Source organism: Schistocerca cancellata, chromosome 1 (genome assembly GCF_023864275.1).
Source record: "Schistocerca cancellata isolate TAMUIC-IGC-003103 chromosome 1, iqSchCanc2.1, whole genome shotgun sequence".
Lineage (NCBI taxonomy): Eukaryota > Metazoa > Arthropoda > Insecta > Orthoptera > Acrididae > Schistocerca > Schistocerca cancellata.
In genome coordinates, this window is record NC_064626.1 from 1,057,708,780 (window position 1) to 1,057,728,303 (window position 19,524).

Genomic DNA, 19,524 nt, shown 5'->3' on the forward strand with positions numbered 1-19,524 from the left:
ATAAATGTCTCCCGGAGTTAGTATCTGGGGTGAATGTAACAATGTCTTTAATTTAGCGAAGCTATTGTCGCACGAAACAGTGTGGTTTCTTAAGGACCCTGGAAAATCCAGGTAGCACTTTACGTCTGGGCTTCCATGGTCAAAGTACATAGAATAAAATCTTTTCGCATTGTGTTTTGCCGTGCGGGATTAGCCGAGCGGTCTGAGGCGCTGCAGTCATGGACTGTGCGGCTGGTCCCGGCGGAGGTTCGAGTCCTCCCTCGGGCATGGGTGTGTGTGTTTGTCCTTAGGAAAATTTAGGTTAAGTAGTGTGTAAGCTTAGGGTCTGATGACCTTAGCAGTCAAGTCCCATAAGATTTCACACACACACACACACACATTATGTGTTACAGAGACGCTTCGGACAACTCAAATGGGAATCCCTGGAGGGAAACCGTATTGAGAAAATTTAGTGAACCGGCATTTGAAGCTGACTGGCGAACGATTCTGCTGGCGCCCACATACATCGCGCGTAAGGACCACGAAGATACGAGAAGTTAGCGCTCATATGGATGGGTACAGACAGTCGTTTTCCCCTCGCTCTATTTGCGATTGGAACAGGAGGGGAAAGGACAAGTAGTGCTACAGGGTACCCCCGCTACGCACCTTACTGAGGTTCGCGGAGTATCTAGGTAGATGTAGACGTAGATGTAGATGTAGCACTGTCGTTGTTCACCGCCTGTGACGTTGTCACTCCGTCCTGCACGCACACGTAACAAGATGTTCTGTTGGTGGGCAGATATGTGTGGGTACCTCTGAGGAACCTCTCCATCTGAATACCTCTCAGACACAGAACCAAGCCCCCTCCACCCGTTATACATGTATGTAATCAATAAGGAAATCAAAGGAAATATGTCGAACAAATGGCATTCAATATCACTACATTTTTACTTACAGAAGACATGAATGACATCGAACATAAATCAGCATACAACATCTATTACATTCATGTTTGTGTCTCATAAAAATGAAGAGTACTGATATACAGCTGACGAAGTTCAATAGACGAGGTAAATTGACTCTGACTCTGACTTTAATACCAGATAACGCTATCTGACTGATGTGACTGAGAGTGGTTGTGAACTGCTGCTGAAACCTACCACAGTATTCTAATAGCGGACAGTAACTGCTTCTGCTCCAAGAGCACGCTGCAGTGGTGAAATCCACAGTAGGTGTGCCTAACGCCGGTGCTGCAATATGCTGATTATACGCATATAGCAATGTGGTGACCACTGCGCCTCTGTGTCAGACCGAATGATGGCCTTCTGTTTTCTTATCCATGACCACCTTTGCGCCCAGACATCGAATCGAAGAGCGATCTCTCGTTGATCGTGGGCACCGTGTGAAAAACCAACTCTTCCCTTTACGGCAGTGAACCGAAACGGCTTCCAGACTACAGTGAGAGCCTCAAGGCACAGACAGAACCCTCCCTGCCGGCCGCTGTGACCGAGCGGTTCTAGGCACTTCAGTTCGGAACCGCGCTGCTGCTACGGTCGCAGGTTCGAATCCTGCCTCGGGCATGGATGTGCGTGATGTGCTTAGGTTAGTTAAGTTTAAGTAGTTCTAAGTCTAGGGGACTGATTACCTCAGATGTTAAGTCCCAAAGGGCTTAGAGCCATTTGAACCTTTTTTTTTAATCCTGCCTTCTTCACACTTCACTTAAGTCAGCAAAACACGCCATGCGGAATACATGCCAAAAAGTTAAAAATCACCAACTGAAAATGTTAATGCTCGAGTTTGCCAAGCCCCTAGTGTACCATACAGCCTCCATCCGTTCCTCCAATTCTAACATATATCAAGTCAATGAACAGGTGTCCACTGTTACGCTTTCTGACGTCACAGTCGACGTTCTAATGAAACTAATTTTATTTTGTACATGTGGAAAGCAGCGTGGCTAAGGTGCTTATGTGGTCCTGAAGAAAGGCAACAGGTATGCTGGCGACATAGCGTCCACTTCAGGCGCAGAAACGAAAAGTTTTACAAAGATCTAGCTGTTACTGATCACACAGGAAGGTCCATAGAAAATATCGTGAAGACCCCTGCAGAAAAACGGAGGAATGCACTCTGCTTGACTCGTTCTGCCATATTCTCTGAAATGGCACCAAAAAACCATCCCAGCTGCAAAGGTGACAGTCCGACAAAGCATGGGTTCACTTCCACCACCTCTGATTATTTCATGCAACTTGTTGTCATTGAATTTGGTATGACAACTACTGCCCATCCTCTCAGTAGGCATCGTTGACCACAGAGCATTCCTAACCTTCGCCCTAATTATAAGCCTCTGTTTAATTAAGTGAGTGCAGTGGAATATCCTGCAGTACATCTTCTCATGGGTGGCTGTCATCTTGATACGTATATGGCCAATGCTGGGCTGCCACTCCTCCACAGACATTCGCTGTAACACCTGATAGGAGAGTTTAGTCTCGTGGGCGCCTGCAGAACGTTAGCTGTCGTCATATGTAGTGCCAATAGTGAAGTATGGAGGAGGCTGTTTAACGGTATGGGGTGATTTTTGTGGTCAAGGTGTGGTCTCCTTACTGCGCGTAAGAAAATTTTACTGCACTGTGTACTGCGTTAAGTAGAGGAACAGTTCGGAGACGATGACTGTATCATCATGAGAACGCACCCCGTCATAAAACAGCATCTGTGAGGCAACAGTCTTTGGGCAATAACATTTCTGAAATCGGCTGGCCTGCCCAGAGTCCAGATCTGAAGACAGTGGAAGATCAATTGAATGAATTAAGTTGTCGACCTTGGTCAGGACCCCCAGCGTCGTAAATCACTACCGTCACTGGTCTCGGGTCTTTAGGAAGAATGGCCAGCCATTCCTCCACTGACATTCAGACATTGAAAGTGTCCCCAGAAGAGTTCACAACGACATAAAGACGAAGGGTAGACACTAACGTCCACTAACATGTGGCCGCACAATTTTGTTCATATACTGTAACTGCCACAATTTCAAGTGTTTTTGGTTATGGATGTGTTTTCTGCAACATTTATAAATATTCCGCCATCTACACATTTAAGTGCTGTGTAATACATTGACGGAAAAAAATTCAGCACCAAGAAGAAATTATGATACATAAACAAAAGTTGGTAGGCTTGTGTCTACATCTGAAACATGATGCCTATTCCAGTTTCGCACCGGTCGCATAAGAATAGCGCTAGTAGGGCCACTATGAGGGCGATAATCAGATTTCCTATAAATAGACGCTGTAATCGTCGCGAACGTTAATTGCCTTTGAGATTTCGTCTGCCCCCGGTAGCTGAATGGTCAGCGTGACGGATTTTCAATCCTCTGGGCCCGGGTTCGATTCCCGGCTGGATCGGGGACTTTTCTCCGCCCAGGGACTGGGTGTTGTGCTGTCCTCATCATCATCCTATCATCCTCATCGACTGCAGGTCGCCGAAGTGGCGTCAAATTGAAAAGGCTGGCACCCGGTGAACGGCCTGCCCGACGGGGGACCCTAGCCATACGATTAAATAAAATAAAACCTTTGAGATTCAGTGTTGTGTGTTAATGTCAGTCAAGAATACCTTTAAGGTGACAAAGACGCCGTTAGCAACACCCCATTGAATTTGAACAAAATTGTAATAGGGCTGCGAGAAATTGGATGTTCCTTCTGCGATATTGCCGAAAGGCTTGCCAGGAACGTAGCCACTGTACATGATTTCTGGAAGCCGGAGTTTTGGGAATGTAAGGTCGCAAGAGGGCCGGCTCAGGACGGCCACAAGGCACTGCCTAGAAGACAGGTCTTGGTGTTCAGTATACGGCGCCGGCGCATCGTATTGCATCTGCAGCTGCAATATGAGCAAAAGTTGGCGCCACAGTGACACAACGAACTGTCACAAAGCACTGACTTCAAGGACGGATCCAAGCCAGAAGCCCCGTAGCGTGCATTCCACTGACCCCAAATCACCGCCATGTGCGAGAGCATATTGGAGGGCAGGGTGGAGGTCTGTTGTGTTTTTTGATGAAAGCTGTTCTGCTTCAGCGTGAGTGATAACTGCGTATTGGTTAGGAGGAAGCTCATTTAAGGCTGGGAACCAGCCTATCTGCGTGACAGACACACTGCAACTACGCCTGGGTATATGCTACGGGCAGCAATTTAGTATGACAGCAGGAGTGCTCTCTTGGTTATCGCAGGCACTCAAATGCAAATTTGTACGTCAGCCTGGTGATTCGACCTGTTAAGCTGTCATTCATGAACAGTATTCCAGGTGCTGTTTCCCAACAGGATAACGCTTGACCACACACCCTTGTTGTAACTTAACGTGCTCTACAGAGCGTCGACATTTTGTCTTGTCCACCTCGATCAAAAGATCTGTCTCCAATCGAGCACATATGGGACATCAGCACACGACAACTCCAGCCTCATCCACAACCAGTACAACTGTCCCTGTATTGGTGAAAGGAGAAAATATAAAAATTGCGAAATCAGAGTATGCGAATGGTAATAAAAACATCTTTTTCAGAAAAATGAGATTGACAGGAAGTGAAAAATGTCTAAGCAGAAATGGCAAGAGGACAAATGTAAGGATTTAGAAGTACATATCATTAGATGAATTGTAGAAACAGCCTACAGGAAAATTAAGGACACCTTTGGGGACAAGAGAACCACCTGTATGAATATCAAGAGCTCAGATAGAAAACCAGTTCCAAGCAAAGAAAAGAAGCTGAAAGATGGAAGGAATACATAGAGGGTCTCTACAAGTGAGATCTACTTGAGGACAGTACTACAGAAATGAAAGAGGAAGTAGATGAAAATGAGATGAGAGGTATGATACTGAGAGAAGAATTTGACGGAACACTGTGAGTCGAAACAAGGCCCCGGGAGTAGACAAAATTCTGTTAGAACTACTGGCAGCCTTGGGAGACCCAGCCATGACAAAACTCTTCCATATGGTGCGCAAGATGTATGAAACAGGAGAAATTTCTCACACTTGAAAAAAATATATAATAATTCCAGTTCCAAAGAGAGCAGGTGGTGACAGGTGTGAGTATTACGGAATTGTTAATTTAATAAGTCATGTTTGCAAAATACTAACACGAATTTCTTAAAGAAGTATGGAAAAATTGGTAGAAGCCAACCTAAGGGAGAATCAGTTGGGATTGCGGAGAAATGCAGGAACACGCGAGGAAATACTGACCCTACGACTTCCCATAGAAGATAGGTTAAGGAAAGGCAAATCTACGTACAGCGTTTGTAGACTTACATAAAGCTTTTTTGACTGAAACACTGTCTTTCAAATTCTAAACGTGCTGGGGTAAAGTACAGGGAGCGAAAGATATTTACAATTTGTACAGAAACCAGATAGCAGTTATAAGAATCGAGGCGCACGAAAAGGACGCAGTGATTGAGAAGGGAGTGAGACAGGGTTGTAGCTAACCCCCGTGGTATTCAGTCTGTGTATTGAGCAAGCAGTAAAGGAAACAAAAGAAAAATTCGGAGTAGAAATTAAAGTCCAGGGAGAAGAAATAAAAAAATTTAGGTTTCCTGATGACATTGTAATTCTGTCAGAGACAGAAGAGGACTTGGAAGAGCAGTTACACAGAACGGACAGTATCTTGAAAGGAGGATATATGATGAATATGAACAAAAGCGAAACGAGGGAAACGAGGGTAATGGTATATAGTCGAATTAAATCAGGTGATGCTGAGGGAATTAGATTGGGAAATGAGACACTGAAAGTAATAGATGATTTTGTTACTTGGGCAGCAAAATAACTGCTGATGGTCGAACTAGAGAGGATACAAAATGTAAACTGGCAATGACAAGAAAAGCGTTTATGAAGAAGAGAATTTTTTTAACATCGAAAATAGATTTAAGTGTCAGGATGTCTTTTCTGAAAGTATTTGTACATACTGTAGGCATTCATGGAAGTGAATCATGGACTATAAACAGTTTAGACAAAAAAGAGAAGCTTTTGAAATGTGTTGCTTCAGAAGAATGCTGAAGATCAGATGGGTACATCACGCAACTGATGAGTATGTAGTGAATAGACCTGGGGACCAAATTAATTTGTATCACAACCTGACTAGAATTACGGATCGGTTGGTAGAACATATTCTAAGACATAGGGCACCACCAGTTTAGTACTGGGGGGGGGGGGGAGTGTGGGGGGAGGGGTGGAGAGGAGGGGGTAAAATTCTTAGTGGGAGATATGGCTCTAAGCACTATGAGACTTAACATCTGAGGTCATCAGTCCCCTAGACTTAGAACTACTTAAACCTAACTAACCTAAGGACATCACACACATCCACGACCGAGGGAGGATTCGAACCAGCGACCGTATCAGCAGCGGGGTTTCGGACTGAAGCGCCTAGAACCGCTCGGCCACACCGGACGGCCGTAGTGGGAGACCAAGACGTCAGGGAAGTAAGCAGTTTTACAAGGATGAGGGCTGCCATGGTTATTCAGAGATGAAGAGACTTGCAGAGGTTAGAGCAGGATGGAGAGCTGCATCGAATCAGTCTTTGGACTGAACACCGCAGCAGTCACAACATAAACCGATCAAGTGCAACAAACATGGAGTTCCGTCCCACAAACTAACATCCAGAATCTGTACAACACATGCATCGCTTTTGCAATGTCGAATTCAACATTCTGGTGATTACACTAGTTGTTGATGTGCCATCATTTCACATTTGTAGTGGCTTGTCTCGTGCTGACATTAACGTGTGATCTTGGAATGTTAACCGATTTAATATGTCAGCTAGACCTATGTGTGCCTGAAATTAAATATTTTGTGGTGATGCGATTTTTTTTCCTTCAGTGTAGATTACAGGTAAAGTTACTTGGGATATATTAATTCTCCAGTTACAGAATTTTATGGTGGGTATAATGCTATATATTTTTAGAAATATTTGTACAAGTACAACATGTCGACAATGAAGTCACACTTATGCGGTAATGCACCATCTTATGCCCGGAAATCGAATAACCACTTGTAGCAAGGAACATGTCATACTTGCGGGTGACTCGAGTTTCATTAATGTCCTAATAACTTTACCTGTTCAGAGAAAATGTAAATTTGTTATATTTTCCAATAGCTTCTATTTAAAGGTGTATTTAAGTTATAATTGGTTTTTGAAACCTCTTCTGCTTAATCTGATTTCACTTACTGATTATTGGTGAGTAGTAGAGTATAAGCGTCATATATATTGTTCACACAGTTTTCTCGATTGCAACCTTCTTAAATTTAAATACAGAGGAAAGTGTGACACTGTACCAAGGTACAGCATTCCCCATACTACTAGAAAATATATGAGCAAAAAATTATACCGGGTGCATTAGGGCTCCAGACACAAAGTTTCAGGTCTTGTTCAGAGATATTTTCTGAGTATTTTGGTGAAAGGCAGCCTTGGTCTCCTGCGGTTCGTTACAGAGTAAGGATGTAATTTTTTCAGTTTGTCATCGCTGTTACCTTTATTTACGGATAAAATATCCTTACAACAGTGAAAAATTCTGTAATACGACAACACGAACCATAGAGGAGTGCAACGTCCTTCAAACAGATACAGAAGTACTGTAACGGGTTTCCCATCGGTGAGAGGTCATCTTAGCACAGTTCTGCCGCTTTTCTACCGCATTCGGTGAATCCAACCACGAGGTGCATTTCGGTGAACTCCATCAGTTAACGAGTGACTAATTCAGACGAAAAAGAACAGGGACAGAACCGAGCAGTACTGAATGCAGTCTTGAGGTCCAAGAGTAGACTGGGCTTTACTACTATCACCAACAAATACCACGAGTAAATGGAACAAGTGCCTACATATAATAAAACACAACGAATACCGTCGAAGTTTGTAGCAAATGCAGATATTTACAGTGGAACACAGATACGAAGATAATTAAGGGCAAGAAATAATACGAAATACGACTGCTCTTTAAAGAGTCACCGGAAACCGAGTCCTTTATACCAAAATACTTAAAAAATATCTGAAAAATGTAGGAAGTGTAGTCGGTGGAGCTTCGTCTCACTCTGTAGATGAAGGATTCTCCGGAGGGATGAGGTGCAGCGCCTGTTAAGTTACGGCTGCAGTAGGGCCACGATGCGCGCGTCACAGAAGGCGTTAGCGAGTTAATTTAGTGGCGAACGTAAACGCGTGTCCCGGACGGCTATGGCTGCAGAGGACTTAATGAGGGGCCTTTGAAGCGGCGCCGGCTGAGTGGGCGAGGCTCGCTCGCTGCCGGAATGTGGCGCTAAATTTAACGGGCCGCGGACACCTGCTGGTCGCGGGAGTCCAGTCGCTGCGGAAGCGGCCGGCAGCCACGTGGAGTGGACACGTTGGAGTGGCATGCTTAAACGACCACCATTTGCCTGCTTGTTGGTCCTCTGTTATACGGGCATTAGGCCGAGGTCTGCATGATTCTGTGTCTAACGTTTCGTCTCCTACAGCTGAAGACATCATCAGAGGTTATAAAGACTCAGACAAGCACAGGAATAGAGATCAAAAGCGGTGCCAATTCGAGTGTAATGTTCGAGTTTGCATACATTAGAAATGAAGGCGTCGTCCCGGATTCCTTCGCCTCCGCTGCAGGTCCGTGAGTATGACGTTTCAGAACGGTAGCGTTGCGGCCGTTTCCTACTCGTCGACTCGTTCCCTGTTGCTGAAGCGTGCTGGAGTGCAAAGCCGTAACGCGGCACCGAAGTTGTGTACGATCATCCTGCAGTGACAGAGCGAGAACTACCGACTCTCTGTATCAGATGGCCCCTAACGACGGCCTTGTGAGAGTGTGAACGGAGTATGTCAAAATTAAGGGGCTCCGGAAAGGCTCAAAATCATGAAAAGTTCAATTTTTACTTTTTTGCGTTTTCTGAAACCTTTTAATAGATATATAATTTATTCAATTCCGAAGACTACAACTATTTTTAAATTTTTTTTGAAATGTGTTCTACATGGGCGTGACCCACTGTGGCGCTGTGCGATATGTTAATTACCTTGGTGACGGTGATTCTAAAAGTTTCAAACATGTTCAAGGACTGAAGCCCTATGGTGATGATGTTGTAGTGCAGAAATTTGAGTGTATTGGACACGTACAGAAGCGAATGGGAACAAGACTTCGGCGACTGAAAGCTTCGTACAAAAAACAAAAACTCAGTGATGGTAAAGGGTTGGATGGGAAGGGAAGGTTAACTGACGGTGTAATTGACAAAATACAGAACTATTATGGAATGGCTATTAGGCAAAATACACAAAGTGTCGACGAAATGAAGAAGGCTGTTTGGGCTCTTTTTTTTTCATACTTCTTCAACCGATGAAAATCCCCAACATAGCTTGTGTCCCAAAGAAGAAGACAGAAGTGTATTCACGGAAAAACTCAAAACCCCAATGAAAGTGTAAATAGTGTTATATGGTCGAGAATCCCCAAGACTGTATTTGTTGGAATAGAAACACTTCATTTTGGTGTGTATGATGCTGTTGCGACTTTCAATGATGGCAACATTGTAAGGTGGAAGGTATTTAGAAATATGGGAATGAAGATAGGTTCTAACATGGTACGAGCGATACTTGCTTTAGACAAGGAACGCCTTCGGGCTGCAGACAGGGCTGTAAAGAGTCTAGAAATACAAGCAAGAGTAAACAGAAGGAGGAACAAGAGGAAGCTGGAGGAGGAGTTTGTAGAGGATGAAGATAATCCATCCTATGGACTTGGAATGCACAAAAAAGTTAATCCAATCTTTGTCGCTCGATTCCCAAAACTTTTATTTTCTCATACTAATTACATGTTTTCTAAGGTTCTTCCAAACATATTTGTTTCAAACTTTCAGTAAATGTTACACAGTACCTTCTGCATAATTTAACACAGCCTTTTTCCAAAAAACTGTATATTTTTGAATATATAAATAAAAAATTGCAAAAAAATGTTGTGAATTTTCATTACAATTGAAAAAAAATCATCTTTAATAACTGAACTAAAATTTTGTAAAATCCCTGTGTTAAGTTGTAGCCCATATTCCAATAAATGTAAAAAGTTCAACTTCCTACCTCAAATATTTCGTGAGGAAAGATGTAATTTATAAGCGTTATTTTAACTTTGCAAGTATAGGGCGTTCCGGAGCCCCTTAAGTTATGCAGGTGTACAAAAGCGCAAATGTGCCCCGTGAGAGGAAGAGAGGTGTCTGGAAAATGTACGATGCTGTAGTCAACATTCAAGCCTCGAAAACCTTACTAATGTCCTCTAACACAATTAAAAAGGATGTGTTCTTGTTTACTCTACCAAGAGAAAATATACGTTCTCCGTCAAACGAAAAGTGAACACATAGCAACGTGACTCATGTCCCTGCGACCAAAAGGCGCACTACTTGTGGAATTTTTTTCCTCATTGCAACTATCGGCCTACTACCGTTGTTCAAATAATCAATCACAATTTAGAGGACACACTTCAACCCCTTGTCGTACTTTTTAGTACTGTCTTCAGTATACTATAGTTAAGTGATCTACCTATCCAATTTTCAGCATTCTTCTACAGCACGAAATTTTTGATGATTCTATTCTCTTCTTGTCTAAACTGCTAATTCATGCATGTTTCACTTCCATACATGGCTACACTCCATACCTATACTTTCAGAAAAGACCTATTGACACATAAATCTACATTCGATATTAACAAATTTCTCTTCTTCAGAAACGATTATCTTGCCATTGCCAGTCAACATTTTATATCCTCTGTACTTCAACCGTCATCTGCTATATTTCTGCCCAAAGAGCAAAACTTGTCTACTACCGTAAGTGTCTCTTTTCCCAGTCTATTCTCTCAGCATCACTTGATTTAATTCGACTACATTCCGTTGTCCTTCTTTTGCTTTTGTTGATCTTCGTCTGATATCCTCCTTTCAAGATCCTTTCCATTCCGTTCAGCTACTATTAAAAATCCTTTGCTGTCTGTGACAGAATTACAGTGTCATCGGCACACTTCAAAGTTTTATTTCTTCTCCCTGGACTTAAGTTCCTACTCTAAATTTTCTTTTGTTTTCTTTAACGCTCGCTCAATATGCAGATTGAATAACATCGGGGATAGGCTACAACGCTCACTCGACTCTTATAACTGCTATACGGCTTTTGTACAAATTGTAAATAGCCTTTCGCTCCCCATATTTCGTTCATGCCCGCTGAGAATTTGAAAGACAGCACTCCAGTCAAAATTGTCAGAAGCTTTCTATAAGTTATAAACGTAGGTTTCCTTCCCTTAATCTGTCGTTAAGACGTAGGGTCAGTATTGGCACGCGTGTTTCTACATTTCTCCGGGATCAAAGCTGACTTTCAAAATGGTTCAAATGGCTCTGAGCACTATGCGACTTAACTTCTGAGATCATCAGTCGTCTAGAACATGGAACTAATTAAACCTAACTAACCTAAGGACATCACACACATCCATGCCCGAGGCAGGATTCGAACTTGCGACCGTAGCGGTCGCTCGGTTCCAGACTGTAGCGCCTAGTACCGCACGGCCATTCCGGCGGGCAAAACTGACTTTCCACGAGGTCGACTTCTACCAGTTCTTCCAGTCTTCTGTAAGGAATTCGTGTTAGTATTTTGCAACAGTGACTTATTAAACTGATGATACGGTAATTTTCACACGTGTCACCACCTACTTTCTTTGGAATTGGAATTATTATATTATTCTTGTAGTCTTGAGTGTTTTTCGCCTATTTTAGACATCTTGCGCACGATATGCAAGAGTTTTGTCAGGGCTGGCTCTCCCAACGCTATTAGTAGTTCTAACGGAATTTTGTCTACTCCCGGGGCATTGTTTCGACTGGGGTCTTTCAGTGCTCTGTCAAATTCTTCACGCAGTATCGTATCTCCCATGTCATCTTCATCTACGTCGTCTTCCATTTCCTTAATTGTGCCCACAAGTACATCTCCTTTGTACAGACTCTCCATATACTCCTTCCACTTTTCAGCTTTCCCTTCTTTGCTTAGTATTGGTTTTCTTTCTGAGCTCTTGATATTCATACAAATGTTTCTCTATTCTCCAAAGGACTCTTTAATTTTTGGGTAGGTGGCATCTGTCTTTCCGCTAGTGATATATGTTTCTAAGTCCATAAAAATATTTGCGTGTATGTATGTGTGTGGGTGTGCGCGTGTGTGTGTATGTGTGTGTGTGTGCGCGTGTGTGTGTATGTGTGTGTGTGTGTGTGTGTGTGTGTGTGTGTGTGTGTGTGAGTGCCATATCTCCTCCTGAACCCCTGGACTGGTTTCAACCAAATTTGGTATTTATATATCCCTTGCTGTCAGGCAACAATCGCTGTTGAGGTAAGAACCACCTACCTATCATACTTCAGGAGATATGACGTCATAAACAATGAGATACGCGGAAAACCAGCGCTTCATGCATGACGTTTAAATTTATTACCCATCTGTTACTAACTCTGTTTGCAATAAATTTCGCAAACATTAACCAAATAAGCCGTTAAATGTACATACAAAATTATATCATGGTAACATAAATAGTTCAAGAGATATGACGTTATAAACACCGAAATGCGTGTAAAACTGCCGCACTATGCATGAAGTTTAAACTTATCACTTCTTTGCTGCTACTGTATTTCCAACATATCCTGCAGGCAGTATCCATAATTCCGTTGAATGTGCCTACAAGATACATCGCATATGACGTCGTAAACACTGAGATGTGTAAAAAAATGCCGCATTACGCGTGAAGTTTTAATATATTTATTTTTTACAACAAGGCACTCCTGCAGTCGAGTCAACGTAAGGAAATTACTGACAGCTGTCAGTACTAGACGGTTTTCAACTGCGAAGCACAAATTGCTGTAAGCGAGAATAATAGCTGTCTATAGACCTCTGAAGAAGCGTTGGCGTAGAGACATTTACAATATCGTATTGTAGCCGCTCGAAGCAGGTGTGTGTATACAGTTGCACATCATGTATATTACTTTGTTCGACTGTTTCATAATTTCGGGGGTATTTTCACGAAAATATGGAAACGAAATTTTTTCGATACTACGCTACAAAGACAGTCCTTTTTTTGTTTCTGTTTCTTGCAGAAATTTGGCGGAAGCAACACCCGGGCAATACCGGGTTTGTCAGCTAGTATTCAATATAGTTTAGTTGACCAATCACTACTGCACTTAATAAATAACTTTTCATCGCACTCAGTACATTCATGTTAAGGAAATTTTAATTTTTTAGCCATAGAGAAATTTAAATTAGAAATAGTTCTAGTATACACACTACTGACTTCAGCAGTACCTTCAGAACCACCAACATAAATGTAACTTTGACTATAAATATAATTTTCAGCTGTAAACAAAGATGTCAGTCGGCAACTTGGTGTATAATGCGCTGCTTTTGTGCAATATGTAAATGGAAAAGTGATTGTGCCACGAATATAATAGCGAAAACTGGAATAAAAACGATGACAGTACAGAGTACGTAAGTACGTTTACCAGTCAAAATATCGACAGTTGTCCAGTACGCAATCTCGAAAGTTTATAGGATAGTATGGCTGCTTGTATTTTGTTTGCATTCAGTTTAACAACCTTTTATTTCCGTTGGATACAGTATAATTATACACTCATACAATAACAAGTTTTACATTCCTATGTTAGACTAAGGTGCAGAGAAAAGAGACTAGAAAAGCGTTTTCTAGACTTCGTAACGGATGAGATATTGTGACAGCAAAAGAATAACAATGGACAAAGACCGAGAACTGCGTTAACCATGAAAGAACCCGTTTCCACACACGAAAGCCCTATTGACTGTTATTCAGATAGTTGTCAAAGAATTTTAGTACACTACATACATTCAGAAGTAACCGAAAACGGGTGATATTTATATCTGGAAGATAAGTCTGAATTAAGTGAAATATAAATGACACAGTCTTTATAGGATTATCTACGCGTATGTACCATCGTTTACCTGCGTAAGCGAAGAGTATTCTAGAATTTTCTGAAACTGTCTTGAGGTTTTACAGCGTAATGAGTATTCCAAAGGTGAGTTTTACAATCCGACGTTGGTTGGTCTTATCAGCTGAAATATCGTGGCAACAATTTGACATCATCCGCCTGTCATACCGACAACTCATGGAATTCTCTGGAACATCAAGAAACGATAAATCCGACTGAGTGCAGTGAAAAATCCTTTCGAACATATATTGAATAGTTCAGTTATTATTTCTGTAAAGTAAATTGAAAGTTAAAGATGAAATCTGAAATCACTAATGACGTGGGAGGACATGTTGTTTAATTCATATTCATTAATTTTTAAATTTATCTCCTTTATTATTATTATTATACAAATTTGGCCTTTAAAGACCGTGAAAACAGTTATTTCTTGCGCTTCTGGGAAGTTTTCTTTCTCTCAGTCCACACTTCTTTCATTCTTGCGCTGAAGGCGGCTTTTCTCTCTTCAGACCATTTAGTTCCACAAGTCTTCTTAATTTTCACACCGAAACCCGTGAATGAATTCAGTTTTTTTCTAAAAAGATTTCTTTTAAATATTGTTTCCTGATCTATGTCCATTTCTTTTAGATCTCTTTCTGTGTTGATAAACCATAAATTTTTATTTTTTAGATTTGCGATGTACGAAAATATTTGTTTTGTAAGCCTATTCGGGTTCATCCTCATGATGTGAGCATAAAAGGAGCATCTTCTTTTTCTAATTTCGTCTGTAATTTTGCTGCACTTCGTATACACTTCTTTGTTGCTTTTTAGTCTGTATACAGGCTTGCCTTGATCATCTGTTATTTTCCTGTGTCCAAGAATTGTCCTCACAATTCTTCTTTCACGATTTTCTATCTGTTCTGCGTATGTAAAATTTGCCAGTGTTTTTGATGCATATAGTATCTGCGGTCTAATGACAGTCTGGTAGTGTCTGAGTTTAATGTTTTTGGATATACATTTTTTTGAATACATTTTTCTGCAGTAGTGAGTTGCTGTCTCTAGTTTTTGTATTCTAGCCCTGCAGGCTGGATGACCTTTTGCCACAGGCTGAATTAGTTCGCCAAGATATTTAAAATGTTTAGATACCTGTATTTTCCCATATTTCGTAGTTATTTTCTTTGGTGGATTTTTGATATTTGTAATGATTTCTGTCTTTTCAAATGAAATTTGCAAGCCTGCTTTTTCAGCAGTTTCTTTAAGTACTTCTGTTTGTTTTATTGTGTCTTTTTGTGTGTAAGCTAAACAGGCGAGATCGTCAGCGAAGGCAAAACAGTTGGTTTCAATGGCTTTGTAGCACTTCCCTCCAATTTGGACTTTCTCAACTCCATGTTTTTGCGTGAGTTTTCTCCATTCTGCTATTACTTTATCCAGAACACAGTTGAAGAGTACCGGGGACAGCGCATCTCCTTGTCTGACGCCGGTTTTGACCTCGAAATGCCGTGAAATTTATCCTTGGAATTTTACTTTTGATGTTGTATTTGTTAATGTTTCTTTGATTGTGGTGATTGTTGTTTCATCTATTTCATATTCTCGAAGTGTTTTGATGAGTGTGTCCCTATCGATTGAGTCATAAGCTTTTTTGAAATCAATGAATGTTATGAAATATTTCTTGCTCCTTGTGGATAAATAGTTCATTGTTGTTTTGAATATGTATTCAGATTATTTTATTTGTGGGATAACAACGTATCGCAGCACGTAACAGTATGATGCATGATTCCCAGAGGCAAAGCAAGCAAAGGCTTCGTCATCTTTTGAAACCGCAGGGAAGAGAAGAAAGCCAGAGACAAATGAAAGTAGAAGCGTGTACTGCAAGGAAACAGAGAACAGTCTCGGAGGAAATATTAGTAATGCTTGATATCTCTCCGGAGATGGTTCTCTATCTTCACGTCCTATATGAGATCTGGAGATGTAACACCCCGAAAAGAGTTCATAATGTAGGAGAAAGGCATTCATTAAGACAAAAAATCTATATGTATCGTGCAGTAATAAATGTATGAGTATTTTAATTCTACATTATATGTTTCGATAAAATGCTATCGTATTAAATTTGGCTCCACATAATTTAACTGATTTATCTAGAGTTTTCTTCGTGTGTGAATGAGGACAAGAAAAGAGTATATAACCTACATTGAGTCACTGCTCAGTCGAGTATTGGTGACACCAATTGTCAATTTATCTTCATCATTTACATCCAGATGGCAAGTAAATAATTGTATTGCAGTAAGAGTGCAGTCTGGAAACTGAGAGCTATTTACTGCGCTGTTAATTAACAACACACGAATACTAAAGTATCACTCTCCGGTATGCCCTTTCTGAAGAATGAAAAAATTAAATAATGTTCTTACTCTGTTGCTAAGGATAGGGAAAGAGTAAATAAACTTTACCGTGTTTGCTTGGAGAATGCGAAAATAACATAAATTTGCGTTCTGGTTTTGGAACGTGTGATCTAGTTCAAATTGCGAAAAGCGAAATTATTTTCATAATTAAGTCGTCATCGAAAAGTCATCACCCAAAAATCAGACTACACCAAAAACGGGAGAGGTGCTCTGTTCTTGAAAACATATTTTTGCTATGTTAATTAAGGTTAATCATGGAGCTGCACTCGCTGTAGATAAAAAATGAAAAGAAAATTTCATCAACAAATATGTGAACTAAGTGGTGAGAACTTCCCCCACGTTACGTCTTTCTGCGAGCGCTACTGCTGATATCTGGAAAGCAGCAGGATACCAACGGCCGAGAATCGGGAGAAAACTTCATTTCGTGCGACGTAATGGGCCCGGATAAAATTTGCCGAGACCCGCATCGCTGACAGAATCTCGTTACTCCACCGAGGAATCCTTCCGCTCAAGTGGACGCATTCCTCCAAAGGAGCTGTCTTGTTAATCACATCATCGTTTCCAAGGAAAAGTTTGTCGATTATCGTAATTAAGTTATCAAGCCAGATGTTTTGCTAGACGTCATATGCCACGAGGAAAAATCAGTCTTCTACATCCAGAACCATTTCAAAAGTTATTCTAAAGTTAATGTGGAGATTTTCATATGACAGTAAATTTCTTCGGTCTTATAGCTGTTCCCGAAATGGTATGTCTCAAGGTGTTAACATAATACCTCTTTTACTTTACTACCTTTTCTTTGTGCATATTAGCCTTACAATGGCCGCTGTTTCACTTTTTTATGGCAACAGTGTTGCTTTTCCTCTTTTCTGAATCTACTTTCGTTTTACAAGTAGTGCGTAGATCGTGGTCTAATGCTGCCTCTGCCCGGGGACTAGCTGTTTGCATCATCATCATTACCATCATTCGTGACTGTGGTTACAGTGGACAGTGAAAAACATTGTGCTCTGAAAAAAACTGGGACTTTGTACGGGCGCTGAAAACCGCGCAGTTGAGCGCCCCACAAACCAAACATCATCATGATGATCGTTTTACAAGTATCTTTTTGGTCTTAGTTCCTGACTACTAAAACCAATTATGTTTTAGTTCCTTGATTTTTATTTCTTCCAGAACATTCTCTATGTCTACCTATCACTTTCGTCTGATCTTGGCAATGCGGCTGAGTTTCTTTTTAGAGAGCGTTAAGGCCATTATTCTCGGGGTACGAGCAAAGGTTCACATCTTCCGTTGTCTGTTATCATTGTTAATATCTAAAATGTAAGAAACTGTATCATTTTTCCTCGTATCGCGAGAGTAATAATAACAATAATAATAATAATAAAACAATAGAATAGGGCCTTAATTTCACAATCATTGTTAAAAAAGAAATTCTGTCTTCAGCTGGAAAGTTAGAGTGAATAAATTATTATTATTATTATTATTACTGTATTAGAAGAAGTAGCTGCTGTTGCAGCTATTGTTGTTGCTGCTGTTGTTGTTGCAGTTACTGTTGCTGTTATCGTGATGAAAACGCCTCTGTTTTAAAGGAAGAGTGCTATTGTTTCGACACAACTTCTGCTACTTGTTATGGTAAAACTATTTCTCATTGTAACTCATGATGAACGAATTCGTCCACAATTCTGCTGAAGTTCATGATGTTAGCGACGATCAAATCTTCTTCAGTTTGAACTTATTACTACAGTTATTAGCACTTGTTCACTAACATCCTCTCGTGTCTTTTAAGGGTAGCATTTTTTCGATCCGTATTTTAAACAGGCGGGGCAGTTTGCATGTCGTAGACGAGATGTGAGAAACCACTGTAGTCACTGAAATGCGTGCGAGCTTCTGTGAGATTTTTAATAGCTATTTACAAACCTAGGAGAGGATAAATACTCTCTTTGTCGGCAGACCTCAGAATGTGGCAAGACATTCTCAATTGGAGCGTAGTATAAAACTTTCCACGCTTGGTAAATACACTGAAATTTTAAAGCTAGCTCCCTCAGTGAGTCACTAAAAGCTGACGAATTTCTGGTGTTGCTCTGACCTTCCTTACACCAGGGGTCGGTCATGAATCCTCGTGGAAGCCCTAAGGCCAAGGCCCTAATAGTCGGTATTTATTAACATAAGAATATGCTGTAGTAAACTGAGGTTACAAAAGTATCTGTTACTGATATGCACATACACAGATGGTGATATCGCGTACACAAGGTATGTAAGGGCAGTACATTGATGCAGCTGTCATTTGTACTCGTGTGATTCATGCTAAGAGGTGTCCGACGGTGATTATGGCCGCACGATGAAAATTAATAGACTGAGAGAGGAATGGTAGTTGGTGCTACTCTCATGAGACATTGCATTTCGCAAATCGTTAGGGAATTCAACATTCCGATATCCGCAGTGTCAAGAGCGTGCCGAGAATACCAATTTCAGGCATTACCATCCACCACGGATGACGCAGTGGTCGACGGCTTTCACTGAACGACCGAGAGCAGCAAATGGCTCTGAGCACTATGGGACTTAACTTCTGTGGTCATCAGTCCCCTAGAACTTAGAACTACTTAAACCTCACTAACCTAAGGACATCACACACATCCATGCCCGAGGCAGGATTCGAACCTGCGACCGTAGCAGTCGCGCGGTTCCGGACTGAGCGCCTGAACCGCTAGACCACCGCGGCCGGCCGAGAGCAGCAGCTTCAGGGTTGAGTTGGCAGTGCTAACAGAAAGGCAACACTGCGTGAAATAACTGCAGAAATCAGTGTGAATCGTACGATGAACGCATCCGTCAGGACAATGCGGCAAATTTTGGCGTCAATGGGCTACGAAAGAAGACGACCGACGGAAGTGTGTTTGACTGACAGGACGACATCACCTGCTGCGCCTCTCCTAGGCTCGTGACCCTATAGGTTGGCCCCTAGACTATTACAAAACCGTGGCCTTGTTAGACGACTCCCGATTTCAGTTAGTAAGTGCTGATGGTAAGTTTCGAGTGTGGCACACACCCCACGATGCCATGGGTCCAAGTTGTCAACAAGGCACTGTGCAATTTGAAGGTGGCTCCATAATGGTATGAGCTGTGTTTACATGTAATGAACTGTCCTCTGGTGCAACTGAACCGATCAATGACCGGAAATGGTTATTTTCGGTTACTTGGAGATAATTTGCAGCCATTCATGGACTTCATGTTCTCAAACAAT